This window comes from Cynocephalus volans, chromosome 1 (genome assembly GCF_027409185.1).
Source record: "Cynocephalus volans isolate mCynVol1 chromosome 1, mCynVol1.pri, whole genome shotgun sequence".
NCBI lineage: Eukaryota > Metazoa > Chordata > Mammalia > Dermoptera > Cynocephalidae > Cynocephalus > Cynocephalus volans.
Window position 1 is genome coordinate 298,822,160 of NC_084460.1, and position 22,343 is coordinate 298,844,502.

Consider the following 22,343-nt stretch of genomic DNA (forward strand, 5'->3'; position numbering starts at 1 on the left):
TTGCTGGTTTTAACTGTTTAATCAATATTAAAATACTTTGAGTCATTTATTGCAAGGGTGACTCATTTTTAAACAAAACAATTAATATTGCTTAACAGAGCACCAGACAACTGGCCCCACTGAGCACACTCCAAGGCCATCCCGATTTTGGAGCAGGGGTCCCTAATCCAGGTCCTCCTGTGGGGGCTGGTTCATGCTATGCTTGGATAGACAAACAAAGAGTAACATGTTGAGTAGACGCTGAAGCAGCATTGGTATAATTCATCACAGATCCTTAACAAAGCTACCTTTAGAATCCCTCCTTCAAATATTTAAACACTACTTTAAATGTCACATTCTATGTAATAGTGAAACATTTAAAAGACTCCTTCAAGTTCAAGAATGAAACAAAGATCACCAGCATCACCCCCATTACTTTTATATTTTTTAAGATCCCCACAATGCAATAACACAGGAAAAAAGAAAACAATGAATGAATCCACTGGATGGATATTTAACAAGTGACTGCCAGGTGCCACCTGGGCATGAGGACACAGTGGTGAGTCAGATAATCTCCTGACCTATGTGGAGTGTACCTCCTAGGGGGGGACAGAGACAATGAACATGGGTCATAATAAATACAATGAATAAAAAAATGTAAAAGGTAGTGTTGTAGAAAGTGACAGAGATGGACATCTATTTAAGGGAGTGAACAGAGCTCTGTGAGGAGGTGGGACCTGAAATGAGACCTGAACACTGGGAAGAGCCAGCCCTTTGGAAACTCGGGGAAGAGCATGAGGACACAGGGGAAGCACGTGCAAAGGCCCCGAGGCAAACGGCGTCTTCTCAGGAACAGAGAGCAAGCCCAGAAGACGGAGTGCTTGACACGGGGTGGGAAAACTCGGGGGAGCAAAGGAGGAGGTGAGATCAGACTGTGCAGGGTTGGAGGGGAGCAGGGGCTCTTCCAAGGCAAGGAGAAGCCACCACCTGAAGAATAAAGAAGCGAAATATGGCACATGCATGTGATGGGATACTATCCAGACTTAAAAAGGAAGAAAATGCTGACACACGCTACAGCATGGATGAACTTTGGGGACGTTATGCTGAGTAAAATAAGCCAGTCACAAAAAGGCAAATAATGTGTGATTCCTCTTATATGAGGTCCCTTGAGGAGTCAAGTCATAGGGACAGAAAGTAGAAGGGGGGGTGCCAGGGCAAGTGGGGGGCGTTGGGGGTGGGGAGTTGTTTAATGAGAGGTTAAATTTTCCAAGAAGAGCACTTTCTGGGGACCTGGTGCACAACAAGTTACACAATAATGCTTAACGCAACTGAACTATATGCTTAAAAATGGTAAGATGGTAAATCTTATTTTTTTATAACAATTATTTTTTTTTTAAATTTTAAGAAGGGTAATGGAGAACTGAGACAGAGCAGCCACACTTAGATTTTTTTTAAATATGGTTAGTTGAAGATGACTCCATCCCTAAAAAAGTCTAAAAGACAAACTTGTTGAAAACATAACCTAAGGGGGAAAAAAGATCTCTCTGAAAGAGACAAATAAAAGAAAAATATACACACAAAAAAGTAGCAAAGTCATTAATCATGGGAAACAAACAAATGAAATTATTGTGAAATTCAAGTTCTCATTCATAAAAGAGTCAAGGATTTGAAATAGTAATAAATTGAATTACGTGTGATACCATCATTAAAAATTTTGCAAGGTTACTGAAGAGGTGCTCAGTAAGTTGTTGCTGGATGAATGAGTGAAATCCTAAATCCTTATTAGGAAGTAAAAAAAAGATGAATAAAGTGAAGAAATATCGTGTTCTATTTTACAGATATAATGGGTTCCTTTATGAAGGACTTATTTTTTTTTATGTTCTTTTTTATAACTCAGTCAAATGATGGTAGATTTGCTTAGCAAAATATTAACAAGTGGGAACAGAGGTGTATTTGCCATGAAGCTAAGGGAGCTGAGGTTTCAGGGCTGCTGTTCTCTCGGGTTCATCACAGGAGGAGCTTAGACATTTTTTATTGATAATTTTGTTTTTCTTAAGAGGGTCTCCAAAATGTATAAGTTTCATGCTCCACAAACTCATAGTCTTCCCTGTGAAGGTATATCTTAAGATATTTACAATAAAAGGATATAAAGCTTAGCCTTTTTAGGAAGCTATTGGCTTTCATAACAACAATAAAAAGTTGAGTCAAATTACAAAGAAATAGAAATAAAGATAAACAGAATATGCATAGCAGAATAGACCCAGCATAGTATATTATTACACAATCTTCTCAAAGCAAAAGGGCAAAGATGAATTGTAATATAAATAATGTTGGGATAATCTTGCAGCCATTTGGAGAAAACCTAATTTATATCCTTACTTTACGCCATAATCCCTGAAATAAAGAGGTCATTTAATCATTACAAGAATATTTATAGAGAAGAACCAGAAGAAAATAGCCTGCCTTTGAAGAAATGGTAAATAACATAAATTTTTTTGAAATTAAAAGTGCTGCGCAGTAAACTGATGGGCAGTTCAATGTTAAAATGTTTTGACTGTATTTATTAAAATGAAAAGATCTAGAATAAAATGTAGAGGGAAACATGTAAGATAAAGTGTTTACATGGATTATGCCAACAAATATGATTAACATTGGTGATGCCCTTTGAAAATACTCATGCCTATTTGGAAGGACTCAAGACTCTCGTAAGAAAATAAGTCAAGGCCAAGTACAAAAAATGTATGCATAAAAGAAGATAAAAATAATAAATCAGAACTTACATGAGCATAAACTAAGATAAAAATAACACAAAATAAAAATTAACATAGAAGTATATGTGAACTTTTTAAACTCAAATGAGAAAAATAGTTTAATTAACATCTGTTGCTGGTGAACCTGGGATAAAACCAACACATACATGTACGTGTGTGTGTGCATCTGTGTGTGTCTAATGTACATTCGCTAGCACTGTACATTAGTACAAAACTATTGTAGATCACTATGCTATGACAGCTAAATTTTTAAACCTAGTTTTACCCCTTCTAGAAATTTATCTAGAGGGGGTGATGAAAGAAATGATTAAACAGAAGATATAAGCTATGTTAAAAAGCTAACCGTTGCCACAATGTCTGTTTAAAAAAGTAAGAACAACTTAAGTGTTGAATAACAGAGAAATAAATAAGTTCTGGTACTTTAATTTGATGGACTAATATATGATTATGAAACATAACAATTACAAGACCATGTAGAAACTCAGGCAAGCATATGCTGTAATATAAAATTAATCAACTAAATGAACACAGACCCAAGGTGAACATATGCCTACACTCACCACCCATCCATCAGAGTAGAGAAAAGGAAGTTAAATTCAACATTTCTCTGGCCCTCGTGTGTGTGTGTGTGCATGTGCATGTGCATGTGTGTGCACACACGCGCGTGTGTGTGTGTGTGTGTGAGTCTGGGGTGAAAAGGGGGCAGTGCTCAGAACTAATGGGAATCACCAGGTACCACAACCACTTTAAGTAGGAAAACAGTATATTTCCCATATTTTATTTTTAAAAGTCAGTATTTCCATAGCATGGTTCTATTAAGATTCTGCCCTTCAGGACTAGACCCTCTCAAATGTCAAAACCAGAACGAAGATGTCCACTATGTGCATATACACCACGAGATTTTGGCATGCAATTTTTAAACATCAAAATTGCGCTCCAGGAATCCCAAATAAAACCAAAATCTTACTTTCATTAGCCTGAAGGAGTGTTCTCCCTTCTCGTGCTCTCACTCGTGGCCACAGATCTCCTCCATATCAAGCTGATCACTATCTTCCCCTTGGGGAGAAATGAAATGTGGCTCAGTATGACTTCAGCCATTCAAACTTGAACCCCTAGAGCCAAGTTCCAGCTGGGGAATGAATTCTTATAGCACAGTTGGAAGTAGAGAGTCGAACACTGTGGACTGCTTGACAGTCTTCAGCTTTGCCACATGTGCCTTCATCTCCATGGGTCAGAGGAGTCAGCCTTGGAGACAGCAACAGCCTTCGGTCTGTGTCTACTGTCCAGACATCTGCATTTATGTTTATGCTCCTGTAAATACAAGGTAGAACTTTTACTTGAATGCTTTCTTTAAAAAAAAAATGAAGGACAGTACCATTTATAGAATGAACCCTGTAATATTACAAATCAAACAGACAGGCTATGAACATATGTTTAAATAAATAGCATTTAAGCTCATTTTCTATTGAAAGTTTCTTACCAAGTATATAGTGTTTGCATGTGGCATGGATGAGTTTTTCTGACGGTCTCCTGAGATGGTTCCGTCATATAACTGAAAAACCTTGTGGGGGAATTCGTGTAGAATCTAAGTTTTCATGAAATAGTTACAACAGTGCCTGGACATGGTAAGCACTATACAGTCTTCAGCTGTTATCAGTATTGTTATTGTTATTTTTCTTCTTCTTCTTCTTCTTCTTCTTCTTCTTCTTATTATTATTATTATTATTATTATTATTATTATTATTATTATTATTATTATGTGGGTCATACATGTTTTCTGGAACTTAGCCAACAATGGAGAACATTTGGAAATGGATCAAAGGCTCAAACTGAATATTCTGGAAACAGCGGTGCTTACACAGTGGTCCCAAAACATTGACCAAGGATGAAACTGCTAGGATGGAATATATTGTTATTCAGCTACAAGCACCTGCTGTGTGCTTTGCAATGCACAGGAAACGTGTGACAACAACACAAAGGAGACACAGTTCATGGTCTCAGAGAATGAATGTACTTGATATTCAAGGTTAAATATATCACCAGGAGGAATATGAATTGTAAACAACATGCCACTCCTGGGTTGTCGGGGTCTTTTTTGTTTGTTTGTTTTTCATGCCTGGGCATTAATTTTAAATCAGCTAGACTCTAGCTGGGGAACGCTGGGGGAGGGAACTGGCAGAAATAAAGGCCATGTAGGAAATAGGTGGGACAACTGAACTTTGTAACTCTTGCTTTCTAAGGGGTGACAAGAATGAGGAAGGAATCAGTCGAGTGGTAGCTTGATAGATTACGATGGTGGTCCACTCTTCACCCCTCCTGTGGCCACATGTGACTTTGTCATGACCTCTCACTCTGGCCCTGGGCTCAGCGTGGCCAGCAGGCGTGAGCAGAGGTCAGGCGAGCTGAGGCTTGACATGCGCTGCCGGACTGGCCTCCTCACCTCGGAGTCTCTGAGGTCACACGAGAACAGGCGGGGTTAGCCTTCTGCAGAGAAACCAAGGACAGAGCCAGCAGGCTCAAGTCATCCCTGCTGAAGCCACCATGCAGCAGAACCCAGATGTGAACTCCCAGGCACCATCCACAGGCTGCCTGCAAGGTGACCTCCCCAGACCAAGCAGCAACAAATGTCAGTCTTAGTATTGTCTTCCAAATATTCCTGAAATCTGTCCAAGTCTCCCCATCTCTGCAGTGACAATGACCTCCCTAGATGATCCGCTCACCAAAAAAAAAAAAAAACATATATATATTTATTTAGCACTTGTCCCAGGCACTGAGACAGCTGCCAGCTACCAGGGAGAAAGCCAGGTGAGTTGCTGGAGACTCCAGCTCACCCGGACACCGCTCCCACACTGTAGTCACAGTGACATTTCGATGCCCACATTTCATTATAACAAATCCTACCGCACCCCACTGTGGCTTCTCTTTGCTCTTAGGGGGTTTCTTAGAGCTCTGCAGAGAAACAGAAACAATAGGATACATAGATATATGGACACTTGTGTGTCATATACACACACACGCACAAGAGGGTACTTCAAGAAGTTCATGGGTAATGGAATTAAAGGATAATACAAATCTTTTCATGAACATTTCAAAGACTCCTCATGTAAATAGGTAGATAATAGGTAGGTAGATTTAGATGGAGAGATATAGATAGATAGATAATAGATGGAGAGATAGACAGATAGAGACAGATAATAGGTACATAGATAGATAGATAGATAGATAGATAGATAGATAGATAGATAGATAGATAGATAGATAGATAGACAGACAGACAGACAGACAGACAGACAGACAGACAGACAGACAGACAGACAGACAGATGGAATCTGCCTTTCCCCCGCCGTTCTGCTCTACCCAGGCCCTCAGCTGGTCGGACGGTGCCCACCTACATTAGACGAGGGCAGATCTTTCTGACTCAATCTGCTGATTCAAACGCCAGTCTCTTCTGGAAATATCCTCACAGACTACCCCCAAACAGTGCTTTGCCAGCTATCTTGCCATCCCTTAACCCAGTCAAGTTGACACCTAGAATGAACCATGACAGGGGGATAATCCTTCGGCCACACCTCCCACTGCTCCCCTTGTCCCCTGTGCTTCTGTGACCCTGGCCTTTCCGTCCCCATGCTTCCTCCTAGTAGGGGGATTTCCTGCTTTCTGTGCCCTCTGCTGGGAATGCTGTCCCTCTGGCTCTCTAACATGATAATAAGCTAAAGTTCCCTTTGTGAGCCCTTATAATGTGTGCTCTGTTCCTTCACCTTACTGAATGCCTTGTAGTTTTACAAGACACATCAGTCCCTGTGTCCCCCTTCCTAGTCTATAAACTCATATTCCCAGCTCAATAAATATCCATTGAATGAATGATTGATGGAATACAAAGACATAGGAATTAGGGAATTCACGTAAGTTACCCGGCATCACATTTTGAGTATCAGGAAAGTCTGCACTTGAACCCAGAGTACCTGATTCCAAAGCCCATGTTCTCCTGCTTTGTTGCACTGATAGGACTGTGCGTTTAAAAAGAGCCAGCACCTAAGCCTCACCCTCATGGCAGCTTGAGCTGATTCTCTCCTCTCAGCTGCCCAGACAGCTGTCAGCCAAGCCAAGGGACACAGGCTTGTAGATAAGCTTCCCTTGTTCAGAATTCCCCTCACTCCTGTGCAAAGGTCGGCTGCTGTCCACAACGGCTCTTCATCCAGGGACCGCAGGAGAACAGCGACATTTCTCTGTTTCCATAAACTTTGGCCTTTAATTTTCATCATCGGAAATAAGTCTCAACCACGTAGAAGACCATTAAAACACTTGGCTTGTTTCAAAGGACCAGCAGCTCATGGAATGGTGAGCCTTTGCTGGTTCCGAGGGGCCGCAGTGGTCAGATTTCTATTAAAAGTGGATAGTTAAGCCACAGTCCTGAGGCAACCGAGGAAATGATTAATGTGCTGACACAGTGATAGATGACAAACATAATAGAGCTTGAAGGAAATTAATGATATTTTGAATCTTTAATAATGGTACATAACTATCTAACAGAGATATCTCCATCACAATGTAATTCCTTTAAAAGCCAGGGGAGATTTGGTGACAACTGAGTAAAAATGCTATGTGTGTATGGACAAAGATTAGAGAGAATCACGGTGAATGAAAATAATTGAATGTATCAGAGTGGTAGGACTGCAGGTGAGTCTTTTATTTTAATTTCCTTTAATATTATCACAATGGGTTTGTGTGCAATGAAGCCTTTTAAAAATGAAGGAAACAAAAATAAATTTTTAAAAAATCGTCTGAAAAAAAATCAAGTGGAATGCTATTCTCTTCAAAATATATGTATGTTTCTCATGAGAATATAAAGATAGTTCATTTATGCCCCTTTCCCTATCTCCAGCAACAGAAACACTCTCTGTTCCATCTTGCAAGTGTAAGCTACATGCAAGGCCATTGTTCTTGAGTTTTTGTCCATTAAGAGTTTGGGAAAATGCACACTCCCCCTAAAAGGAAAGGGTCAGAAGCCAGCAGAAGGAATGCCTTCAGGGACAATGGGTCATTGTGGCACCCGGGGACTTGATTAATCATCTACATCTTCAGGAAAACTCTAAGTGGCATTGCTAGAGACACTCCAAGGTGGAGGCTGCCCAGAGGAGGAAGGGAGGCCTGATCAGAGGGCATCTGTGGGACTCTCCCACATAACAGGATTTTGGGTGCCACCCTGGGCATGCAGCAACCTTTCATTACATTCCTGTGTCTTCACATCCTGGTTTGTTTCACCGCTAATCAAATGGGAATGTTATTTGGGATCATGCATAATAATCCTGTGAAAACATGACATACAGCAGTTAGCAGGATTATGAACAATTGCTGGTTTCTGGAGGAGAGCCTGTTCCCAGCAGCCACACACTGAATCCGTGGACTCTGAAAGTGGCCCACGGGCATCTGTGGACCCTTTTACGATTGGTAATGTCAGAATCACATCTAAGGACCTTTTCTGCACTGTTTGCAAATTAGTCGCCCCATTGCTTTGGAATGATGTAATTATCTGAGCATGCTAATAATGTCTTGTTTATATTTAGTTTACTTCCACTAAGGAGCTGAGAGTGGTTTCTTGTGATAACAAACTCAGCATTAAAATAGTCCACTGGACCTTGCATTTCCTGTATATCACAAAGATTGCCTGTGCTTTCCTGACAAAGGGTGAACCGCTTCTTCAATTTAAAGAACTCTACAAACGATTCTTAAAAAATGACCAGGTTTTACTACATGATGCCAAACCAACCCGGGGGTGGAAGACAATTCATGCTCCAGGTTACCTGCTTGAATGCATTGACTGTTTGGTTTGGCCTGACCTGTTAATTCATTCTCACAGTCACCGTGATCACCACCCTTGGCACCGTGACAGTTTGTCATTCTCCCTGCAAGCAAATTTGATTCCTGAGCTACAAGTTTTGGGTTGAAGAACTGCTGATCGTTGTTTGAGAGAGACAGAAGACAGAGAGAGAATTGGAGGAGGGCCTCGCATCTCACGGCCCCTTCCAAGATCAGCCAGATGTTTTCTGTAATTAAAAAGGGAGTTCTGGGGGAGGAGGGATGTGCTAGAATGATAAGAGTCAAGAGGGGAGAAAGTACGTCTTAACCAGAGACTATAGCCTAGTGAGGAATAGACAGAGAGCCTAGGAGTTGTCCGAAAAGAGAAGGGCGAGTAGAAGTCTGTGAAAGACACCAGAGACGTGGCAGGGCCCCCGTGGCCCCTGTTGGGCAGCGGGATGCTGAGCCCTGCTGCAGCGAAATGCACGGGGCCGCAGCACCCAGGCCCGATGCAGCGTCTGGTTGCTGCTTCTTTTCCTTCCACCTGTCCATTTAGCCCCTGTCCAGGAAAACTGGGAGCCTTGACATGATAACGACAGTGCAGAATTATGTTCTGACTCCAGTGTGGGTACTGGGTAGCTGCGTGACTTCAGCATGGCGGGCGGCAGTGTCTCCATGGAACAATGACAACGCTGGGCTGAGTGACCACTCCATCTCTGTCCAGCCCTGTGCTCTATGACAAGGCTCGGTTTATCTTCTGGTGTCAGTCATTTAATAACAAAAGAGCCTCCATGGTGGGTGGCCTGATGTCCAGGTGATTCTCTGTGGTCTACAGCATGCGGGCAGATTTCAGGCATCCATTTCAGCCAGTGCTTATGGGGATCTTTCTTTGCAGGCTCTGCTGACTGAAAATCTTCTATTAAATAATTCAATTTTCTATTAAATAAGCCTATTAATTGGGGGAGTTGTACTGCATGATCTCTAAGGTTTCTTTATGGAATATGTAATAATTAACTTTGGGGAGCAGAGAAGAAGTATGAGCAGAGATGGTTTGGGCCACTCAGTGTAGGACAGGGGCTGGGCCATGAAGGGTGGGTCATAATTGGAGATGTTCCCAGGGCAGGGCCAGGGAGGCCACTGGAGGCCATTGGAGGCTAAAGATGTGGAAGAGGCAGACGCCCAAGGCAGCGGGAGCTTGACGCACCTGCCATGGGGCCGGAGGGCAGGTGAGAGAGCCAGAGCCTTTCCAACAAGGACTGACTTTTCCACTTGTCCCGTGGACACGGAGACGTCCTGAAGGGTTCTGAGTGGGGATGGTGTGATAAAAGTGGCACTGCTGTGTCTGACTGTTCCTAACAATTCGTGGTCATAGGGGCTCCTGGTGCCACCAGCATGGCTGTGTCTGGGTTTCTCCCGCATAGAGAGGAACTGGCAGGTAAAGAAGGGTGAAGCAAAAGGTGGGAGCCACGAGGGACCCACAGCCCGCGCATTCCTACCAGGCGGGACTGCTGCCCTGTTTGTTGTCTTCAGCAGCATAGAGGTTTGAGCTGCTCCTGATGCCTAAGAATGAGGTCATAGGGTGGAGCACCGGGACACCAAGTCGGCTTCCATGAGAAACCTTCCTGGCGTGTACACACCCTCAAGCACACACGCACATGCACACACCTGCACACACGCACACACATGCACACATCCACACACACATGTACACATGCACACACACCCACACGTGCACACATCCACACATGTACACACACACGAGTGCACACACATGCACGTGCACATGCATATATCCGCACATGCACACACCCACACATGCACCTGCACGTGCGCACACGCACACATGCACACACACATACACATGCACACACACGCACACACACGTACACATGCACACACACGCACACACGCTCGTGCACATGCACACACACACTCTCGCACACACAACAACCACCAATGACAGCATCACCCGTTTAGCCAACACAGGGGACGAGAAAGGAGGTTTTCATGCAGCCAGACTCGATTCGTGGATGCGGGAACTGAAGCCACACTCAGAATCGCGGTGCCAGCTGCCGCCTGGCCAGCCTCTCCCCAGCATCCTGCGTGGCATCCTCCTCCGTTGTCGGAAGCTTTTGCTCCTTCCCCACTAAGACGACATGACTCTGACAAAGCTGCAAAGACAGCATCTAAATCTTAGCACAGGACTGATAAGGTAGTGTCTCCAGAGTTACGAACCTTCCGTGGACAGAGAAGGGCATGTTGTAGAAACTAAGCATCGTCATGGTTGAAACGATTTAGGAAGTTTGAAATTCAAATGTTTCCTGAGTAGGTACAGAACAACCACATCTGTCCTTTCCATTATTGTCACAAAGAAAGTTGAGGTTACATGTCCAGCGAATCCGCACAAGAACGCAGGCGTGCAGTGGGAGAAGTACCCAAGGAAGGGAGGCGACCCTCACAGCACCCCAGGACAGGCCTCTCACTCCGAGGCTGACCTTCAAGCAGTTTAACTCCCATGCCAGGCAGGAGCAGAACCTGCTTACTTGCTCAGAGCGGCCCAGCTCTTCCAGCTAAGTACAGAAACTATTGCAGAATTGACACAGTGCAATCACCAGCCACCAGACCCCGGCTTCCAACGTTCCAGGCGGCTCTCAGCCCCTGCTGTGCTCTTGCTCTGAACTCAGGTCTCAGGTGCCCCCTCCCGAATGCAGCTGCTCCTGAGGACTGGTCCGTGCCCACGCTGGTCAGTGCCCACTCTCGCTGGTCCCTGATATTCCTCAGCTTTGGCTTGTCCCCAGGTCACCACTCCCCAGTTCTCAAGAGTAGGATGTAATGAGTCCAGCAGGCAGAGGCACTGGCAGAGCTTCTGAGCACCTGCCTGGGCCAAGCTGTGAGCCCCACGGAGCTGAGCCCTGTCCCTGACAGTGCCTCGTTATCACTGTTAGTCCCCAGTGGGCACTCAGCACACAGTTTATGAGAGAATCACTGGAAGAAAGCCTGAGTGCACACATCAGGATTTGGAAATGGGAAAGAGGGAAGAGAGGATCACAGCTGCGTAAACACGATTTAGAAGGAGTGCCTGCCTTCAAGGGGCTTACAATCCAGCAGTAAGGAAAAGAAAAGAAACAATTTTAATCCAAGGTAGTAGAATAATTAACTGCTGCTAAAACATATAAACTGTAATGGGACAATCTCATTACCCTCCAACTCACACGATGCTTTAATTCTAAATCTTGGGAAACATTTATCAGATGGCATTTGAGCTGGGTCTTGCACTCATGTGTGCAAATTCTAACAAGCTCATGTATGCCCCCTCCTCAGTCCCTAGCCAGTGGCACACATCGTTAATTGATCATTAGCAATGATCCCACTGAGCTTTACAATTCTTCTCAACACAGGGCCCTTAGCTTTCATCCTCAGGCTCACGGGGTGCAATCTATTTATTGTCTCATCCCTGTTCTAGATTGTGAGCAGCCATTCTGGGTCCCAGGGCTCAGAATCAGAGAGATGCCAGGAGGGACACACAAAACTGGTCACTCAGGGGCCTTGGTGTCTTCTCAGGCATTGGATACCCCTCCTCCTTTAAGATGTGGTCCTAACCCCAAGTCAGTCCACACCCAGACCCATCTTCCTCCCTACCTCCTACAGGGCAGAAAGAAAACTGGGTCCTTGAACGCTAAACATGTAGCCTAGATGGCAATTCCAGCAGTGTGAACATCAGTGCCAAAATGTCATTGGGACTGAAGTTTGGCATTCTAGGAAGGGAAGAAGAGAAAAAATAGAATGTTGATTCATCGTTAGCTTTGTGTCAGGCACTTAGGTACTTTTAGACATGGTTCCTCATTCAATGCTTTAACAGTTCTGAGAGGCTTATTATGTAGATTATATCATATCATTATATATTCTATATTATGATCCTTTAGCCACCACTGTCATTGACAATGTCAGTAACTAAACCATCCTGTTTGACCAATACCAAGCTTGGATGTTTCTGACATTTTCTTTCTTTCTTTTTTTTTTTTAAATATGCTTTTGCTACTGTTGTTAACTGCTCCAGGTACCCTAATAGGAAGTCAGACCATGCCTAAGATTAGAAATTCTTTGCCATTTGCTATTCAGTCTTTAAACAGCAGGCAGACATCAAATGGGCCCTAATAATGATTTGAATACCATTGGAATCTTTTGTCCTTTTCTGGGTCCCTACTAGACTCCTGTATTCTCAACCGATAGCAATCTTTTGAAGTCCATAACTTTCTTAACTTCAAAGTTTCTTCAATACTTAAGAAACAGGAGGTTCTCAAGGTGGACATACCGAATGGGCATACTATGCACAGTATAAATAATATACATCTAAGAACCTTCAGGGCTTCAAAACCGTTTGTGTTAATATAAGCAGCAGTTGTGAGATTCTCCCCTCACATGATGCTTTATTATAGACATCAGAGTAGAGGAAACTCAGGGAGGGGGTCCTTGTTCATTCATACTGGATTTTATTAATTTTCCCACAACAATACATTCAACATGAGACACGTGAAAGTGCCTCCGTGGCTGCCTGTGTATTCACCGTTCTCATCAAAGGAAACAAAATAACTTCACCCCATTATGTTATGTGGCCTGTCATCCAAAATGCTCCCAAGAGAGTTTATACCCTTGAAAACGTATAAATAGTTTTCATTAGGACACTGCTATTTGATAGAATTTTAAACATCTTGCTTTTCTAAGTAAAGGTGTAATGATGACAATAATAATTGTAATATAATAATAATAATAATAATAATAATAATAATAATAATAATAATAATAATAATAATAATAATGTAGTAATGATGAGCAGAAGGAATTCTGCTCTGAGTGCCAGGTGGAAGGCTGTGTGCTTTCACTGCATTATCTCAATGCATGTTTATAAGAGCCCCGTTCTAAAGATGGGCAAACTGAGCCTGGGAAAGGTTAAGGCAACTTGTCTGAGATCGACAATTAGTAACACCTGGAGCCAGGATCTGCCTATAACTGAAGCCAATATCGTCCCTCTTTTCTCTAAATTGTCTCTCTTTCTTGTTTTCCTATAATCCAGATGAAACATTCTTCAATTGAATTGAAGAAATGGAACAAATAATAATAATACAGCCAGACCAGGTATCCATGTGTGGAAGATATTCAGGGAAAAAACAAGGAAAAAGTAATGATACAACAATAAAAAACCCCACAAATTTTCAAAATACAATATAACAACTACTTACATAGCATTTACATTGTATTAGGTATTATAAGTAATCCAGAGACGATTTAAAGTATACAGGAAGGATGTGTGTAGGTCATGTGCAAATACTTTGCCATTTTATATCAGGGACTTGAGCGTCCATGCACTTTGATATCCGTGGGGGTCCTGGAACCAGACCCCGCAGATACCAAGGGACGACACTATGTGTATATATTTTATGTCTCCGGTATTTTAAAATCTGAGGTCGTCTACAAATTCTATACTTCAGTAATTATTTCATTGCATGAAATGGGAGGTTAGCAACCATTTGACAGGTTGTAAAGTCAGCCAGACAGAATCAAATCATTTCCCTTAAGCTCACCACAGGAAGGTAGCCTCATTACCTAAAAAAGGAAAGGAAAGAAAAAGAATAAAAGAAAACCTCCCTTACTCATCAGCCTTCCTCACAAATACTCTGCATCTTTATTGCTGCTCTCATGACTTGGCTCTGGTTAGAGTTCCCCCCCCCCCCAGCTGTTCTTAATTTGGAGGCTGTTTTCCACGGCACTCGAGCCCTTCAGTCCTGTAAATATTTGACTTCAATATTTTCCATAGCTTGGACAACTTTAGAGTGGTCACTTCAAACGTTGCTACAGAATTCTCTCTGCTCCTTTAAGGTTGTTCTGTAGATAAGGAGCTTCGTAATTGATACCTTGCTGGCTCCTTGGACCATTTTTTGCAGACTTTGATGTCTAGAAGTGCATGGTATTGTTCATGCCTTAAGCACATATAGGGGTGTCACATAAGCAGAGGTAGAGGTGGCTCTTGTGAATGCATGTTTTCCATTTAATTTCTCCTCCGTGCTGGGATCTTCATGTCTGATTTTTAAACCATCTCTGCCACATGTCTTCAGTGGTACCATCTTGATTCTGCACCGTGGGTGGTGGGTGACTCACAAATCTCCTACATATGAAATGCCCTAAACCCTCCTCCTCACAATCCTAGACTCTCCCTACGACTTGCTCCCTGTTCCTTCTGTTCCGTCCTTGCCTAGTGTTCTCCCCAACCACACCCTTCCCTATAAGGCTGTCCTACCCCAGCTCTACCTTCCCGTAGGCCATTTTAAATTAATATGTACTAATAACCATGTTAATATTAATACCTCACGTTAATCAGCAATAAATCAATTTTGTGTCATCTAAGGACATATTCACATAACGAATCTGACTTTTAAAAAATTATATTCATTTGAAGTTACACAGATTTTTAAAATTTATTCTGCGCTGATTTATGGGTTGAGAGCTATAAAAGACAACTAAAAATATCTTTCCATGTTTATCATCAAAAACAATTGTTTCATTTCAGTGTTACATTTCATACTGCAAGAAAAGGAAGTTCTCTATCACTTAAAAAAATAGAATGCTGTAATTCAAATCATCACTGGATACGAAAAAAAGTCTCATTAAGGCATCTAGTCCATCTTGCCAATACAGGAATTTTGTTGGTAATGTGCTGTCTAACATTTTTTCGCAAGATGTTGATAAATAACACTTTTATAAATGGCTCACATAATGGATTTTTAACAACTTCCTTGGGAAATAATTTTATGTTCCCATAAGATTTTCCTGCTATGAAACTTTTCCTGCCACTCATCCTAAATTTCCTTTTGACATATTTGATGGCTCAGGAAGGTGTGAGTTTCATTAAGTACCATATATCGCCAGCACGGAGCTGCATAAAGGCTTGCGGCACCTTACAGCGGGAAAGGACCTCCAAAGTCCAAAATTACACGGACTACACGGTCAGTATCTTCTCTATTCCAATTTCAAATGAAGTTCTATATGCTTGTTTATTGACTGTAAAAGAGTCTGAACACATTTTTAAATAAAAAGATTCATTTTGTACAACAGTATATTGAGTACAAAATTTGGGAGGTTGTCTAATGTTAGTAATGTTAGAATTGTCATTGTTAGAAATGTCACATTAATGTTTATCACTGAGTCTTCTGCACTGTCCACCGCCCTGAGGTGACCATGTGGAGAGAGGAGCTGTCCACCCCACAGCCGGAGAAGAGCCACCTCTGACTGGCCCTACGCCTGCGTCCCTTCCTGTCCTCTCCCCCCCTGCCCTTGAGCAGCCAGACCTGCCTCTACCAGACTCTCTGCTGCCACCATCAGGTGTTCATTCAGCAGCCACTGGTGTCCTCTGGCTCTTGTCTTTCCATCTGCTGAGATAATACTTCCATCTTCTAGCCACGTGTTTGTTTGATTTTTTGTTTTGTTTTTCCCCAGTGGATCACCTCTGGGAGAAGAGGTTGGGAGTCGAGGAACCTACGAACATAATTCTTTCAGTTCAGCCTTTTCAGGACACGGAGAACTGGGTCAGAGAAGGTTCCAGTGTTTCTCCACAGACCTGGAAAGGCTGCTCCTTCCTCACACCTACCCCCACCAGCCTTCTCACTCACTTGTGATTTTTCTGTCAGGTGTCACCCCGTCCCTCCCTGCAATTTGGCTTCCACCCCCTTCCTGCCCACTCTCCATGCGCTGATCAGAGGACCTCTACCTGCCTGGATCCCACTGGAGAGAAAAGGCTTGAGCATTTCCCGCTGAGCTCCTGGGCCTTGTTTAAATAAAGGGATGTGGCTGTGCATGGGTTCCAGTGTCCTGAAACATCCTGCCACCGCGTGAAAGGGTTTGTCTGACTGAACCCAGAAAGAGCTCTAGAAAGCGAGGAATCTCCTGACTCCAGGCACAATCTAGACCAGGCTGCAGCTCCAAACCCAGTTACACCATTTGATTAAAATGTTCAAAGAATATAATCCTGTTGGACAGATATCAAAATGTTAATGGCTATTTCTGGGTAGTGTAGGTGATGTTAATTTCTTCCTTTTTACCAATCAGTATTATTTTACATTCCAGTCGTAGCATATTAACATTTTGCAGTAAGTTATTCATGGTAATTGAGATACTTAGTACTGCTAAAAGGTGGTGGTGGTGAGGCTGGAGAGAAAAGAAAAGATTTGAGAGTTATTAAGGAGTAGACCTGGTGACCAGGAGAGTGACAAGGAGTTAGGGAGACACAGATCAAAATAATGGGTAGACAGTGACATGGCCCAGAAATACTGGAAATGCAGGAGAAGTGTTGTGTGTCAGACACCAGGGCTTTCCTCAACGTCTTCTCCTCCTCTGCTATTGTGTAGTAACCAAGGTCTTTGGGACAATCAACTCCACTCCAGTTCTGAAGGCCTCCACCTCACCAGGGGTCTATGCCAGTCACCCTGACCCCACCCATCTTGTGAGGTTCAAATGACACAGTCTGAGACAATCAGCAAATGACATGCCCCGGACACTGTGATCACCACAGGGGTGATCCAACCAGCATAAAGCTCCAGATTTTTGCTTGATAGCTGGGAGCAGACCTCCTTCCTCCTACTGTGTGGGTTTAAGAAATCAGGTAGCCCAGACTGCCGTGGCAGCCCTTCCATGCCCATGAAGGCCAAGCAGACAGACAGAAACAAATCAGATCCTTGATGGTAGTGTAGAGCCACTGGATTAGCCAACCCAAAGCCCATCCTGCCACTGAGCTTTCCAGTTTAATGAGCCGATCAACTGCCCGATTATTTAAAGCATCGCAGCAAATTCAGAGCTGACTGGGGATGGGGTGGAAGAAGAGGAAATCAGTTGGGGAGACGATGCTTGCTAAATTCCTATGACATATACAGGGGCCATGTCCAGGAAGCAGTCAGAAAGTGGATCTCAAACTCAGGATAGAGGTTTATGCTCAGGAATGAGCAAACTTGGGAGTTATAAAATACGTATGCATTAGGTGTTGCTGCATAACAAACAGCCTCCCAGCGCTCAACAGCACTGGACATGGCTTGCACCCCTGTGGGTCTGTTGGGGTGGCTATGCTCATCTCCGCTAAGCTGAGCTGGGCTTAGGCTCCAGACCACAAGTTCGTTCGGGCTTATTCTGCAGTTTTCTCATTTTAGAGGGGAAAAGCAGGTTACTTATGGCATATTCTTCTCTTATGATAGCAGACATACCAGAAGGCAAACCCAGCCCTGCAAGCACATTTATACTTTCTATTTGCATGACCGCTACCAACATCCCATTGGCCAAAGCACATCATGTAGTCAAGTCCAACTTCCATGGGCTGGGGATATATATTCTGCTTGTACTTCAGAGTCATGTTGAAAAGGCTGTGCTTACAAGGAGAAATGAAAAATGTGGAACAATATTGTACTCTCCCCTATGGCCCCTTCCAGAGGAAGCCAAGGCATGGATAAAATATCCCCAAGAAAATATGTCAAGTGAGATAAAGGACCATCAATGCTTGTGAGCAGAAGGTGAACACATGAAAGCAATAAAATTTTAATTTATTCATTCCATAAATATTTACTGAGTGTCAATTATGGGAAGGCTCAGTTCCCATTTCAAGGGGGAAAAAATGACAAAAAACCCTGCCTGATAAAGTTTCTAATCCAGTGAGAAATTGGGGAGACCAACAATATGCAATATAAATAATACAATATATAAAATATTAGTTATTAAGTGTTAGTAAAAAAAATAATAATAATAATTATATATATATATATATACACACACAACCTAGAAGAGAAGTGGGTATGTAGTGATGGGAAGCAGACTGAAATTTTAGTGTCAGTGGCCAGAGAAGAACTCAGAAGGTGCCCTGTAAGTAAAGACTCAAGGAAGTCAGGGAGGGAGACATGGAAATGCCTGAAGGAACAGTGTTACAGGCAGAAGGAACAGAATGCGTGCAGACATGAAGCAGGCATGTGTGAGCATGCTCAGGGCACCACGCACAGGCCAGTATGCTTGAGTGGAATGAGCAAGAGGAAGAGTAGAAAGAAATAAAACAAGGTCACAGGAGCAGTCATAGCCTTGCACATCATAATGAGGACATTGGCCTTGACTGAGTGAGCTGGTGGCCACTGGGGCATTTTTCTCAGAGGAGTGACCTGATCTGACTTGTAACAAGATTATTGTGGCTGCTTTACTGACTATATTGACAAAATACTGTAACAGTGGCTGGGGCAGGGCTACAGGAGCAAGGCCACATGCAAGGGGATCATGAAGAGGCTATTGCGGGAACCAAACCCAGGAGAACTGATGGGGCTTGGAGCAGGGCGGTGGCTGTGATTCTGAAGCCAATGTGATTTGCTAATGGGTTTCATGTGGGGTGTAAGTAAAAGAAAGAAATTTACATTTCCTCCAAGCTTGAGCACTTGGAAGAATTCGCTGAAATTGGAGAAAGACTGGAAGAACAGATTTGGTGGAGACATCGGGATCTCCAATTTGGACCCTGTGAGCTTTTAATGCCCATTGGACATCCAAGAGGAGATGTCAAGGGAAAACTCAGGTGAACAAGTCCGGAATTCCAGGGAAAGGCCAGAGCCAGAGACATACATTTGCCAGTGGCCAGGACATAAATGATATTTAAAGCCAGGAGACTGCATGAGGTCTCTAGGGGTGGGTGAGGACAGAAAAGAGAAGGGGTCAGAAGATTGAGCTCCAGTGACTCCCATGTTTAAGGGTCAGCGAGGTGAGGAGCCTCAGCTGTGCCTGGGTGAGGGCAGCTGTCGGGCTGGGGTCTGCAGCTGTCAGGAGACTGGAGAGCATCTCGGGGAAGAGCGGAGGCTCCAGCTGGGCCCAAAGATGGCTGAGAGATCAAGTGCCACAACAGGACCAAAGTCCTTCTTTAGATTAGGCGATAAGGACGCCAGTGCTGACCGTAGTTAGAACACTCTCAGGGCATGGCAGCGTCAAAGCCAGACTGTGGCTTCTGTGATCTGAAAGCTACTGGAGGAGGAGGGAACGGAGATGGTGAACAGAGAGAAAACTTCAAGAATATTTGCTGTTGAAAAAATGATGGCGAAGACTGCTAACTGACGCCTGTTATCTGTCTAATCACTTTACATGCATCAAATCATTGACAAGGAACAAAAAGAGATGAGGCAATGTCCCAATGCCAAGTGGGGGCCCAGAAAGGCTTGTTAGCGCTTTGGCTGTGTGGTGGGTGCGAGTCCCCGAAATCACACGGCACATTTAATAGGTCGGAGGGAAGGAAGCAGTGACGGAAGCAGCAGAAGACACAGGGATGAGGGCACAACTGGGGACGCAGGCCCCGAGCTCTGCTGGGTGGCATCCAGAGCCCAGACGAAGGGACTCCCCAGGGCTGAAGAAGGGGGTGCATCCTCCTGTACCTGAAGACAGAAGGGACGGGTGGATGGAAAAGGCTTAGCAACTCACTGAGAAGGGAGCTGGGAGGAGGTGAGGGTGTCCATGGAGGAGGTCAGAGGAGAGAGATGAATGAGCTGTGTGTGGGGACTGAGCAGCCCCAGGTGACCCAAGGTGGATGGACACTGGGTGGGGCTGTGTCCCAGAAGCACTGAGGGCTGAGCGGCTGGGAGCGGGTGACCGAGACCAGGGAGCCCAGGGCAGAGCGCAGCATGGGATGCGGGGTGGCCTCAGGGTCAAAGCTGGACAGGGAGGGTCAACCCTGGTGGGAGATGAGAAATGACCTGGGTGGGGAGGGTCTGATGAAGCTCAAGGGAGCCAGGGGGGTGGGAGCAAGGACAGAATGAAGCATCTGGAAGCCCAGGGGACATGTTCGTTCCTGGAAGATCTGTCCAGAAGCTACTCCAGGCTGCTCTGTCGGAGCTCTCCCTGCATCAGGAGGTGGACTTCAGAGTGTCTGAGGACTAAAGCTGAAGTCATGGAGGAGACAGGACTGCCTGGGAGCCACGAGTTAAGGGAGAAGAAGAGAACCAAGTGTAGAACTTGTGGGGAGATGCCTCGCCTCAGGAAAGGGGTGAGTGTGGTACCAGGCCCGAGTCTGACTGCCTGCCCTGCACGGACACCCTGGCTCAGCTCACCAAAATCAGTGACAGACCCCAGGGCATTCAGCTCCTGGCTAAGGCTCACCAAAATCTGTGACAGAACCCAACTCTGGCTGCCTGGTCCCAAACAAAACTAAACACCTTAAAAGTCAAATTGTTGGTGGAATAGGACATCGGCTTTATTCGGGAACACCGGTGACCTGAGGGGAGATGTGAGGCTACCCCATCTCTCTGGTAAACCTGAAGGAGAGTGGCCAGACTAAAGCATCTCAAAGACTCACATTTACTGAGGGGTTTCTAAAGAGGGCTTGGAGGGAACAGAAGATGGGAAATGAAAAGCAGGAGGGAGGGAATGTGAGCTGTGGGGGCTCCGTGCGAGGAGCCAGGCACACGGTCTCGCCAAGGCTCTGTCTCATTTCTGTTCCCATCTCTGGTGTTATCTCAAGGTCCTGCTGGATGGCGGAGTCAGCATTGCTTTACGGATGTCTTCCTTGGTTTCTCAGGGTCTGGATAGTACATGCATCATTGCAAGTCTGTAGCTTCAGGCTGACTAGAAAACAAACTTACATTCATGTAAATAATGTCATCTTGCCCTGTAACCGGGGTTCAAAATATCAAATAATCATGGGAAAAGAGGGAACTCAGAGAAATGCTTGCTAAGAAAACACACACACACACACACACACAACCTGTATCTTTAAACATTTCCTACAGCCTAGGAAGTTTCGGGTCCCAACATGGCTTCAGTCCTGCTCACTCCAACAAGTGAATAAAAGAGGTTGTGCTGGAGCTCTAGAGAAGGAGGAAAGCCCCTCCTGACCCCCAGCCTCTACTTACCCCCCACCTGCCCCAAACCTACAAGTGAGCCTTGCAATATGGAGGAGGAGAGAGTTTCCAAGGTGAGGTGACTGCATCCGACCTCTGATGGAGGAATACTCCTCTGCAGGGAAAGGCAGTTCTCCCCATCTGAGCACGCAGCTTAGTGAGGGAAGGACACTGAGGAAGCTGAGATATGCAGCCACCAAGCCAGGGCAGCTGAGTCCACCTGGTGGCCAGCAGGGGACATGAAGAAAGTCACTATCCTATCAAATGATGTAAAGGTGCATTGAAGCAAAGTCATCTGCAACAATGGCTATTAATGTCATAATGGAAACTTCAGTTTGTATAGACTTTGACTAGTTCTTTCAGCGTCCTCTACCTAATTTGATCCTTATCATAACTCTGTCAGACTTGACTTCTCATAGATGGGGAAGCTGGGGTCAACATGAGGTTTAGCGGACTCGCCCAAAGACACAGCAGTTTGCAGCAGACCCAAGAACAGACAGGTATCTCCTCACCAGGAAAGTTATTTGAAAATGACTCTTTGACACAGGAGCATCAAGATGGCTGGATTTATTATGCATGAGTCATTTTTTTATGGTACGTGAATTTCCAGGGACAATTTCCTTAACATCAACAACATTCCTTTCTTTGCTTCTTTCCCTTTTACTGTCTTTTCAGAAACTACCATTGACCTTTCTTGTGTCTTTCTGGACCTTCTATTTTCAAAATTAGTCTTTTCCAGCTCTCCCATGATTGGGGGGAAAAGTCACTCCTGAAAGACTGTCATAAAGGATGTTTTCAAAACAAACATTAGCCTTCTAGTTGAGTTGAAAGGTGTGCCTTAACCAGGGAGAATGAAGCCTTCCTGCCAGCTTAACATGGAAGCATTCATGCTCTTTGTTTATGCCAACAGGGC